This window comes from Triticum urartu, chromosome 6A, assembly GCF_056163025.1.
Source record: "Triticum urartu cultivar PI428250 chromosome 6A, HENAU_Tu73, whole genome shotgun sequence".
Lineage (NCBI taxonomy): Eukaryota > Viridiplantae > Streptophyta > Magnoliopsida > Poales > Poaceae > Triticum > Triticum urartu.
Genome location: NC_141878.1, coordinates 76,993,851 through 77,006,853, shown reverse-complemented (window position 1 = coordinate 77,006,853; position 13,003 = coordinate 76,993,851).

Sequence of the window (13,003 nt, the reverse complement as noted above, 5' to 3'; positions counted from 1 at the left end):
TTCGTTTGTTTGGTTGCGTTTGTTATGTTTTGCTTGCCCCTCGTGAACGCACCAAACTGACCTCTCAGTCTGTTGAGTGTGTCTTCCTTGGATACAGTGATGAGCATAAGGGCTATCGGTGTTGGGATCCTGTCGGTCGCCGGATGCGTATTTCCCGAGATGTGACCTTTGATGAATCTCGTCCCTTCTACCCGCGTCCATCCTGCTCGAAGTTTTCTATGGATGACATCTCTTTTCTTACATTTCCGGATACACCACCCTTTGTGCCTAGTATTCCTACTCCTCGTACCGCTGTTGTAGATCCGACCCCGTCCTCTCCTACGGTTTCTTCTCCTTCCTCATCGCATGACTCTCCACCTTCGTCGCCGATACCTTCCCCTTCTCAACCTTCATCACCGATACATTCCCCCTCTCCACCTCCAGTGATTCCACCTCTTCCCTTATTTCCTTTCCATTATACTCGTCGTTCATGTGTTGTGGATAAGTCTACAGATGTGCCCTCTACTTCTGGTGTGTCGTCTTCCTCCTCTCACCCGACTTATGGTCTTCGTTCTCGGCCTTGTCCGCCCCCTGATCGATATTCTCCTTCTTGCTATGGTCTTTCGACTGTTCTTGAGCCGACTTCTTATCGAGATGCTATCATTCATCCTGAATGTCAGTTTGCGATGGCAGAGGAGATTGCCGCCCTTGAGCGCAACGGCACGTGGGACCTGGTTTCTCTTCCTCCCCGTGTTCGTCCCATCACTTGTAAGTGGGTCTATAAGATTAAGACTCGCTCTGATGGTTCTCTTGAGCGTTATAAAGCTCGTCTTGTGGCTCGTGGCTTTCAGCAGGAGCATGGTCGTGATTATGATGAGACTTTTGCTCCTGTGGCTCATATGACCACTGTCCGCACACTACTTGTTGTGGCTTCTGTTCGCCACTGGTCTGTGTCTCAGCTTGATGTTAAGAATGCCTTTCTTAATGGTGAGTTGCGTGAGGAAGTTTATATGCATCCACCACCTGGGTATTCAGTTCCTGATGGCATGGTTTGCCGTCTTCGTCGCTCTCTATATGGCCTTAAGCAAGCCCCCCGTTCTTGGTTTGAGCGTTTTGCCTCTATGGTCACTGCAGCTGGTTTTTCGCCTAGTGCTCATGATCCAGCGCTATTTGTCCACCTTTCTGCTCGTGGTCGCACTCTTCTTCTTCTATATGTGGATGACATGATCATCACTGGCGACGATTCTGAGTACATTGCCTTTGTTAAGGCCCGTCTCAGTGAGCAGTTTCTTATGTCTGATCTTGGTCCTCTACGTTACTTTCTTGGGATTGAGGTTTCCTCCACCTCTGATGGCTTTTCTATTTCCCAAGAAAAGTATATTCGGGATCTTCTTGCTCGTGCGGCTCTTAGTGACGAGCGCACTGCTGAGACTCCTATGGAGCTCAATGTTAACCTTCGTGCTTCTGATGGCGAGCCCTTGTCTGACCCGACGCGTTATCGTCATCTTGTTGGGAGTCTTTTCTATCTTGCTGTCACTCGTCCGGATATCTCATATCCTGTTCATATTCTGAGCCAGTTTGTTTCTGCTCCCACTTCAGTTCACTATAGTCACCTTCTTCGTGTTCTACGATATCTTCGTGGCACGATCTCTCATCGCCTCTTTTCCCCCCGTTCTAGCTCATTACAGCTCCAGGCCTATTCAGATGCTACATGGGCCAGTGATCCTTCGGATCGCCATTCACTTTCTGCTTACTGTGTTTTTCTTGGTGGTTCTCTCATTGCCTGGAAGACAAAGAAACAGACTGCAGTTTCCCGTTCGAGTGCAGAGGCCGAGTTGAGAGCTATGGCTCTTCTGACAGCAGAGGTGACTTGGTTACGATGGCTACCAGAGGATTTTGGTGTTTCTGTTACTACACCTACCACCCTCTTGTCCGACAGTACAGGTGCTATCAGTATTGCGCGGGACCTCATGAAGCATGAGCTTACCAAGCATATTGGTGTTGATGCTTATTATGTGCGCGCTGCTGTGCAGGATCATGTTATTGCTCTTCAGTATGTACCTTCCGAGTTACAGCTAGCGGACTTCTTCACTAAGGCACATACTAGAGCACAACATAGATTTCACCTCTCCAAACTCAGTGTTGTAGATCCACCATGAGTTTGAGGGGGGGTGTTAGAGTTATATTAGTGATGACTTTTGGTCTTTTGCATTCTAGCCTTTTGGCATCCTCATGTACTTGTATATATGCTGCCTTTGGCCTCCTAATAAGATTAAGTTGCTATTCCAACAGCCTTTAGCTTTTTTTGCAGGGAACATATTGCCTTTAGCTAACATCATGTAAGTATGGGCTACAAGCAGGTGAACCTTTTCAGTAGTTTAGTTGCTTTTGGTCAGCCAATTTGCATCAATGCAGGCATCTAATGTTCAGAACTCATACAAAATGCTAAAGATAACCTGAACCGAACCCAAACATGCCATTACATGAACGGATACAAGTGGTTCAAAGTTATCATACAGAACACAAATATGCTATTAATATGAGAAACATAAGATTTGGAGCGAATGACAATGACAATAAGCAATATATTCTCTACCCAGACAAAAAATGGTTGCATGGAGATGATAGTTCTTGATCGTTCAACCTAGCTAGTTCCAGGCATATGGCTGTTGTTGAATTTGCACAAGGCATATTGCTAGCTGCTTGTAGCCATTTGAAAACCGTGTCTCAGCTATAGAAAAAGTAGGGGTTGTTCCGAACCACATGATCATGGGCAGCTCAAAGAACGAATAAGGTGGGCATCATCTATGTGTTTGTTTCCGTATGCCTCTTGTTCCTATGATTTCTCGACAACATTTTTATTTTGTGGTTGTTCTCCTGTATGTTCATGTGGCTTGTGATATACGTATTTATTGTACTAGATGGTAAAAAGGAGTTGAAATGTGAAAGTTTGAGGTGCTGATGAAATGAGGAGATGAAGCTTTATAAGTGCTTGGGCGAGGATGAGTAGTAGTGGTATATATAGCTCGAGGGGACGAGAAAGCATTATTACGTGGTTGTTGGGCCATTTATGTGCATCAATTTCAAAGTTCATGTCGCGTTATTTAAAGCATTCTTTGGTTGATTGGACAAATTTTATCTATTTATTTTATAACGTTCTACAATCTTTCCCATGCTCTCATATTCATGATGCGGTTGTTTGTCTTTTGTTGATTTTCCCTACACGCAACTGCCTCATGGCCCAGTCGTAGCCACTGTCTGTTCCTCGCGATGACATGTGGGATGAGATCTTCTACTTTTAAGCATCTGTATTGCTAGTGTCCTGCCATAGCATCGTAATTTTGGTTAATTGCCTCGCACCTCATTACCCTTCTCCAGCACATCCCTCCACTCTCCTAAACGACTCTGAACCAATAGTACATTTTGGCCAACCTGCAATTCTATTCTTTTTGGAATAAGTACTAAATCAAAATAAAAGTGCAACTAAACGAGATTTTGGAGATTTTTTGTAAAGAGAAAATTGGACCAGGGTTCATATGGTCACTGGTAGCATCTCTTGTAGTCACAGTGGCACATAATTATAAGCATATGTTTGAGACTTGTGCAATCCAAACAATCTGGCATGATAAGGACATGTAGTGATCATTTTATATAACAATGCTTCCATCAAATCTATTGGCTAATGCTCCACTCAAAGTTATCGAAACCCTCATATACACCCGGGTATTAAGTAATGAAACAGACCATTGCATATAGCATGATGACATAGGGTTGAAGACACAACCACTCAAAGCTAGTTGCATAATATGTTTACCCTTAGTGAGGCACTCCAAACAATCATGGCATGATAAGAACATTTCCATGTATTTCCATCTGACTCGTGTTTACTTGATAATTAAGATTACATGCAACTATTGTCTACTCGATCGTTGGTGCAACAAGATTATACGATACAACTTCACTTGAGCTCATAGAAACAGTTGCATGTTTGTGTACACTCCCAGTTCAATTCTTTCTTTTTGATATGAAGAGCTAGTAAACTTTATTTTCATTTGTGTAATCTTATTTCCGATGGTCATCTGCGCATGAGCATTAGATCATCTCAATTTTGGCTAACAGCCTTTTTGTACTTTTCTTTTTCTCTAGGAAAATGACGAGCATTGCATAAGATTTCCACGTTATCCTTTGGTACATTAGAGTGAAAAACAGGGAATTTGAACCAATGGTACCAGGATGCAACAATCAGTTGATAAGTTTTGGATGGAAAAATTGGGGATGGTAGTTATAGGTGCGCTTGACCACGGGGTTAGCTTATTTGATGAACTAAATGTTTTTCTTTGTAGATGGCTGACTGCATTTGTGCTTGATGAGATCATAAATTTTGTGTAATCCCACCTACTGAAACTTGTTAAATGCCATGCCAACAACATTCTGAAAAATGTCTGCATGATGCTTGCAATCTGTATTCAGTTCACTTTATTTACCTACCTCTTCCACGTATATCAAATTGTTGAAAAGTGTTGTTGTATGATTTACAGAGTAGCAAATGAATTAATTTGCTGCTATACAATAGAGATAGTGCAAGCTTGGTAGCCCTTCTCAGAGGTTTGATAGTGTTGTTTCCTCATATATGATGCCTCATTTTTTTTCAACTTGCTTGGTGCGAAAATGGTAGTACATTGTGATGTTTTTAGAGTTTCTTGAATTTTCCTGATGATCCCATATAAAATGGTAGTGCTGATCCAAGGTGCAAATGTGACTGGGATACCCCAGCTTGCTGTGGGTGCTTGCCCCAGGATCGTGCTGGAACTCGGCTCTGTTTTTCTCGTTGTTTGCACTTCATATTCATGGATGCAAATTAGGGCCAAAAAGGAACTGTTCGGCCCAGGAGTTATGTAAAAATATTATAGGATGGGTACAAGAATCAATTGTAAAATCAATATATAAAGAAGAAACTATCACCTAGACATGAAACTATAATCAAACATTCAAATGAGCTCCAAAAACAAGAGAAAGGCACACAAATATAATGGTGAAGGCTATGAAATGACAATTTTAGAATGTTCTGAGGCAACAACAAGCGTACAAGCATAAACTTCCTGGAGCAGAACAGTCTAAACAACACCCTCTAATAAAAATCAACAACGAAATCCATTGCAAAAAATGGAAACAACAAAAACCGATAAAGAAACAAAAAAAAAAGGATGAAAACCATGAAAGAATAAAGAAGATGGAACAAAAATAGGAAAATAAAAAACAGTGGGAACGGAGAAAAGAAACAAAGAAAACTAAAGAAAAACAAGAAATGAAGAAAATAACCAGTAAACACCGAGAAAGAACGAAGACAACCGTTTAAAAACAAAGTAAATAGAAAACCAAAGAAAACCATGAATAATCAAAGAAACTGAAAGAAAAAAATAATAGAAAAAGATAAATGAAAGAAAAAACAGAAGAAAACTAGATCAAAAGAATTCGAGCGACCAGAACCAGCAACCGTAAAACACAGCAAAACCGATCGGCTCAGAAACAACGGGAGACGGGAATATTCGCGCGAGAGCTGCTTTCTCCAAGGTCTCCAGATGGACTGCGAGCAAACTCGCAGCCACGCTCGCTGTGGCACGCCCCGACGCGCGGCTCACTCGCATGGCTTTGGGCCGGCCCACCGCAGGACGTTGGGCGCATTTTTTCATTCTTTTTCATATTTTTTCTTTTCTTTTCTTACAAAATTCATAAAATGTTCACCAAGAATTGATAAATGTATAAGAATTTGAAAATGTTAATGATTTCAAAAAATGTTTACGAATTCTAAAACTTATCATGAGTTTGAAAAAAAATGTTTCTGGTTTCAAAAATTGTTCATGAATTGGAAAAATGTTCACGAGTTTGAAAAATTTCGTGATTTCAAAATATAAAAATGGACAATGAAAACAAAAAAGGAGCAGGAAAAGGATTAACTAGAATAAAGCCTAACAAAAAGACATGGCCAAGTGTAAATAGACTGAAAAAAAGCATAAAATGGGACGGCCCATATAACTGTGCACCAAGTGTTCGGTATGCATTACGTCGCTAACCAAAGACCTACACGGTGAATATGAAGCGCCAGAGTGGGGGTGGCGCAGCAACACAACAATTATCATGTACATGAAACTATGGGATCCATGGTATAATTTCCTTTATATATTTATGTTTGTACAATGATTTCGCTCTTCATTTTTAGGATTCCCTGGTCCCCGATGCACCGACGTCAGTGGTACAAGGAGAGGCAACATGCCAGGAAGAGTGGAAGTCTACCAAACTCCAGTGAAGAGTCAGAGAATTCGAATTATCAAATTCCATATCTCGGTCGGACGCATGTTCAAAAAGCGACAACAATGCACCCTCGGGATCGACATCACTTGCCTCGGAATCACCCATCACACTATAGATAAATGATGTTGCATTGAGTCCCCCCCCCCCCCCCCCCCACACACACACACACGCAAAATCATCGCCAAATCACAAACATTGCACATTTGCCAACAAATTTCTACGGCCACCTCAATTCAACCGAATAAAAGGCAAAGGATTATCTTTTTTACATCATCGCCATTTCTGGTCTGACATGGGACTGGAAGGCGCTCTAGTTTTGACCATCAGCCGCCGGCCCAGTAGTGTCGTGAACATTGATTTATATCTTCAACATTTTTTAAAATTTACTCAAAAGGATAAGCATTGTATGAACATTTTCCTAAAAGTCATCAGCATAATTTTAAAAGCACCTGAAGATTTTTAAAATTTCATGAATAATTTTTGAAATGGTAAAATATATTTTTCAAAAATTTTAAACTAATGTTTACATTTTTATGAACATTTTAGAAATGTCATGGACATATATTTAAACATTTGAGAATTTTAAAACTTTTATATTTTTTGAAATGTTTTTTTTCAAAACTGAATGAACAAATTTTGACATTCCATTATTTTTTTCAATGCGAGTAAAAACATAAGTTGGAATAAACCTAGAAACAAAAAGATAATGCAAGAAGAAAACAAACTACATTTTTTTTGTACAAAGTGTGTAACTAACATCGCAGAAAACCGATGCTAAGGAAAAACATTGTACACGGTACTGTGGGCTGGCCCACTAAGAAAACTCTGTCGGCAAGCTCAAACTCTGGCTCGCTACAAGAGAAACCTCAGAGCAACTAACTTTTCCCTCAAGTTAGGGTTTCCTCTCCTCTCGGGCGGCGACGGCGGTCGCTCCTCGTAGAGAACCAACCCCCTCCGACGTACCTACCGTCGCTGATCGGAGCCTGGTGCCCCGGCAGTACGGGGGCGGTGCAAGCGGTTGGGAACCCCCCGCCCGCGATAGTTTTCTCACGGGCAAGAGATCCAATGGCGTCTATGGCTTCAAGGTCGGGGGTGCCCGATCTGGAAACCATGATGGAAGAGCTCGGGTTGAACGAAGAGAATATTCAAGATGTGATTGTTGAGGATGACGATCTACCGGAAGAATCTGTCAGATGGATGGCGATTGCTAGGGTACATACAGATAAAACTTACAGTTAGTACTGGTTCTACCGCAATATGAGGGCCGCGTGGGATCTTGCTCGAGAAGTTAAGATCCGCCCGCTAGAAGATAATCTATATACTATGCAGTTCATGTGCCTCGGTGACTGGGAGAGAGTCATGGAGGAGGGACCCTGGTAATACAAAGGTAAAGCAGTGGTGATCGAGCCCTATGATGGATTCACTAGGCCGTCGGCAGTCGCGTTGGACAAGATGGAAATCTGGGCCCAAATCCATGATTTCCCAGATGGCTATTTCCCCTTGATCAAATCACTAGCAGCCACCATTGGTGAATACATCTACCATGAACCGAGGTCTCAAGACTTCGAGGGGAACTTCGTGCGAGTCCGAGTAAAGATTAATGTTACCGAGTCTCTGAAGAATGCAGTCTCGATCGTCAAGAAGAAGAAACGGGAGATCTTCCGAGTAAAATACGAGAGATTACTGGACTGGTGCGCGGTCTGCGGTCACCTAGGTCACATGCACAAAGAATGTGGGGATGGTGTCCATGCCCCCAAAGCCCTGGTTTTCAAAGAGTTGCGTGCCTCTTGGTTCCGAGGTCCTGGTCAGGGTCCGGGTGAGGGCAAAGCTGGTCGTGGAGGCAGAGGTACAGGTGGCAGAGGAGGCCGTTTAGGTGGCCGTTCGAGTGGGCGCTCCGAGGGAGGCCGAGGCAACATGACAGACTCTCTTGGCACATACCATGTTCAAGTGGACCCGAGCAGGATGGCTAGTGATGCAGACATGGAGGAGGTTAATAGAAAAAGGAATGCGGGAGCTGAGCTGGGCGCTAAGGGTGCAATGCCTCAACAGATTTTTGAAACAGCAGAGACCAACACCAGCTCACTTGCCATTGTTCCGGTGGGCTTGACGGGTGCGAGTCCACCACCGCGAAGGGACCTGAAGAGAACCAAGAAGACGGGTGAGGATTCCGAGGATGTAATCTCAACAGTGAAGAATTTGGCGGGCTCCTTCGAGGAGCACTGCCGTGCCCAATGAGTGCGCTGTGTTGGAACTGTCGGGGCGTGGGCAGTGCCGCGACAGTTCGAGAGGTTCGCGAGTTTGCGAACAAATTTGCCCCTACCCTCTTATGTATTGTTGAAACTCAGCTAGAAGGCACGAGGGTAGAAGCGCTAGCAGGCACCTTTGGGTATGATAATAGCTTTGCGATTGATAGTCGTGGTAGAAGTGGAGGTATTGGAATTTTTTGGAACAATGAAATAAAATTGGAAATTCTTGGTTATTTGGATTACCATGTTGATTGCTCGGTTGAGGAGGTAGGCCATGATCCATGGAGAGTTACAGTGGTTTATGGTGAGGCGCAAACACATCTTCGTTATAAAACATGGGATACCTTGAAAAATATCAGTACTTTGAGTAGCCTCCCTTGGCTCTGCATTGGTGATTTTAACGAAGTTTTGCGTCCGGATGAACATGAGGGGGTGGGAGAAAGGAGCAACGCACAGATACATCACTTTCGTGACGCGGTTGACGTCTGCATGTTGCTAGACATAGGCTATTCGGGCCGTTTCTGGACTTTTGAAAAGAAAGTTAGGGGAGGATCCTATACTAAGGTCCGGCTGGATCGTGCACTTGCCAATGCGGACTGGAGAGCAAGGTTTCCTCTTGCTGATTTGACACACCTCACAGCAGCCTCTTCTGACCACAGTCCTATTCTGATGCGTTTGAACAAAGAGCAGCCCAGCGTACGACAACCAAAACCCTTCTGATATGAGGTAATGTGGGAAGGACATGAGTCGTGGAGCGACACCATTAATTCAGCATGGACAGATGGGGGGTCAGCAATAGAGCGGAGGAGTTGCGGGCTAAACTGCAAGCAATATCTCATGATTTGGGGAGCTGGAACAACGATACCTTCGGGAACGTTAGGAAAGAGATAAAAAAAGCTGAAAATAGAGCTGGAGATGCTTCGCGCTGATCCAAGTCGAACGGCTCCTTCCCATGTTGAGCAGAAGATAAACGAAAATCTAGTTGAACTGTACCATCGGGAGGAGATTCTATGGAGGCAGCGGTCCAGGATAGAGTGGCTAATGTCGAGCGATAAAAATACAAGATTTTTCCACCTGAGAGCCAGCATTCGGAGAAAGAAGAATATGATAAAGGCCCTACAAAATTCCCTTGGTGTCATGTCAGATGATCCGGAGGAGCTGAAAGCATTGGTACAGGAATTTTATGAAACTTTGTACACTTCATAGGGTGTGAACAATATGGAAGCGGTCCTCAACTGTGTACGAACCGAAGTTACCAATGAGATGAACGAGTTACTCACTGCACCGTACAAGGGAGAAGAAGTTAAAGCAGCCCTTTTTCAGATGTTTCCCACCAAAGAACCGGGACCTGATGGATTTGCAGCTCATTTCTATCAGCACCATTGGGATCTTTGCGGTGCCGAGGTTACAGAGGCAGTCCTCAGGATAATTCGGGGAGAGGATAGCCCAGAAAGCATAAATGACACGGTACTGGTCCTTATCCCTAAGGTAATGAACCCTTCCATGCTCACTCAATTCCGACCAATCAGTTTATGTAACATGTTATATAAGATTGCATCCAAGGTGATTGCGAACAGACTGAAGCAGATTCTTCCGAACATTATTTCATAGGAGCAATCGGCCTTTGTGCCAGGCATGAATATTACAGACAATATCATTAGTGCATACGAGTGTCTTCATTTTATGAAACGCAGCCAGGCCAGGGCCAACTCCTTCTGTGCCCTAAAACTCGATATGATGAAGGCATATGATCGGCTAGAGTGGGAGTATCTACATGCAATGATGATAAAACTTGGCTTTGCTACATCATGGGTCCAGATAGTAATGAACATGGTGAGGTCAGTTTATTTTTCAATGCTCTTTAATGGTGAGAGACTCGACACCTTTTACCCATCCAGAGGTATACGGCAGGGAGATCCGATATCCCCATATCTCTTTTTAATCGCAGCAGAGGGCCTTTCGTGTCTACTGAAATCCAGTTCCTTGTCATCTCAGTTAGAAGGGATCAAGGTGGCAGCCACGGCTCCAGTCGTGAACCACCTCCTTTTTGCCGACGATAGCCTGCTGATGTTTAAATCGAGTGTTGAATGGGCTGTTGCAGCATCAAACTTGTTGGAACGCTACTGTATGGCATCAGGACAGCGAATAAATCATGAGAAGTCTTCCATCTTCTTTAGCAGAGGTTGCCCTCAGGCCATGAGAGACAGTATCAAGAACACTCTGAACGTGCATAATGAATCTATAAGTGACAGGTACTTGGGGATGCCTACTGATGTTGGGCATGCAAAGAATGGCACTTTTCGGTATTTGAGAGACCGGGTGTGGGAGAAAATTAGAGGGTGGATGGAAAAACTTTTGTCTGCAGCAGGAAAGGGGTGCTCATTAAGGCAGTGGCGCAGTCTATCCCGATTTTCTCTATGTCATGTTTCCGCCTCCCAAGGGGATTATGCGAGAACATCACCTCCCTGATCAGGCAATTTTGGTGGGGAAGCAAGCAGGGGAAGCGCAAGCCAAATTGGGTAGCCTGGGACGAGATGACAAAGCCAAAACACCTTGGTGGGCTCGGTTTTAGGGACTTGGAGATCTTTAACCTTGCCCTACTGTCGAAACAGGCGTGGAAGTTGCTTCAGAACCCCATGTCGCTTAGTACCCGCATCCTCAAGGGTGTCTATTTCCCAGAAGACTCTCTGTTTGCAGCTCGGCTGGGCAGTCATCCATCACAAATTTGGCGAGCTATCTTGGATGACCGTGACATAATGGTGCAAGGACTAGTGAGGAGGATAGGAAACGGGGAAACCACGGATATATGGCATGATAACTAGCTACCCCGCACGGTGATGAAGAGACCGATAACATCTCTGGCCCATGATCCACCTCATCTAGTCTCAGAACTCATCAACCACACCAGAGGATCTTGGAATGAGCCGCTGGTTCGGGCAACCTTTATTCCAATCGATGCGGAGACAATCTTAAAAGTTCCTCTTTGCACTAGACAAATTGAGGACTTTTGGGCTTGGAGTGAGGACATGAGGGGTATCTTCACTGTAAGAACTGCGTACCGTATGATTCAGCAGAAGAAACTAAGCAGAGAGGCATGGCTGTATGAGCAAGGAGGGTCATCTCATTCACTTGGAGATAGCGAGGGCTGGACTAAGCTTTGGGGGATTAGAGTACCCTCGAAGCTGAAAATTTTCCTATGGAGATTTGCGAAGAACACCACCCCGACTGCGGCACTTCTGCATCATCGTAATATGGTAGATACACCTGCGTGTTGCCTTTGTGGAGCTGAAGATACTTGGAGGCATGCTCTGCTTAATTGCACAGTATCCCGAAGCACTTGGGCCATGTCCTCTGAGCAGATCATCGATGTGGTGAGTAGGAACGAAGAAACTGATGCAAAGAGCTGGCTTTTTGCCATGCACAATGCTCTACCGCATGAAGAGTTTACTACCCTGGTGGTTACACTATGGGCTTTGTGGGTTGCTCGACGCAAGGCGATCCATGAGCACATTTACCAGAGTCCTTTTTCAGTCCATGCTTTCGTCCAGTCTTATATAAATGAGCTCAAGGCTGTTCATTCGGAAACGGCGAGGCAACCTGGCGCTCCTGTGCAGCGACCAACGGGCTGGATCGCTCCACCGGCGGGGCTGACAAAAATAAACGTTGATGCTGCAGTGGGGAGGGGACGGAAACATGGAGCTGTTGCGACGATATCGAGAGATAGCACTGGCCAGTTTTTGGGGGCATCGACTGTGGTCTTTGGTGGCATATCTGATCCAGCGACACTCGAATGCATGTCGGTCAGGGAGGCACTAGCCCTCGCTGATGATCTGAATGTTACAGACATAAAAGTGGCATCGAACTTGAAGGTGGTGGTTGACGACATCCGAGAGAAGAACCCAACGGAGTATGGAGCGGTTATACATGAAATAATAGAGCATAGTTCATATTTCCACTTTTGTAATTTTTGTCATGAATTTAGGAGCTCGAATATCGAGGCTCACAAGCTCGCGAGGCATGCTTTATCCCTTCCGGCTGGCTGACATGTTTGGTTGGGCCAGCCGGACGGACTCTCTTTCGTCCATGTAAACATTGTGACGTCATAAATAAAGCTTTGGAGTTTGTCTCAAAAAAAAAACTAACTGGAGGTGCGAAACAACATGAGGTCGGATGGTTAAAGGGACTGTGGTATCCTCAGCCCACCAGAGTTTAAGTCCTGATGCTCACATTATTTCTAGATTTATTTTAGAATTTATGGCGATGTGCTTTTAGTGGAAGGAGATGCTCCCGTCAACGACGAGACGCTTACGGTGGCTTCGAAAATCTCGAGATGATATGCCAGCTAAGTCTCTTGAAGGTGCTCATAGGGATAGGGTGTGCATATGCACGTTCATAGGGGTAAGTGTATGCGCGTATGTATGAGCGTTTGTGTCTGACTGTATTGAAAAAAAAGCAACTAACCGGAGGTA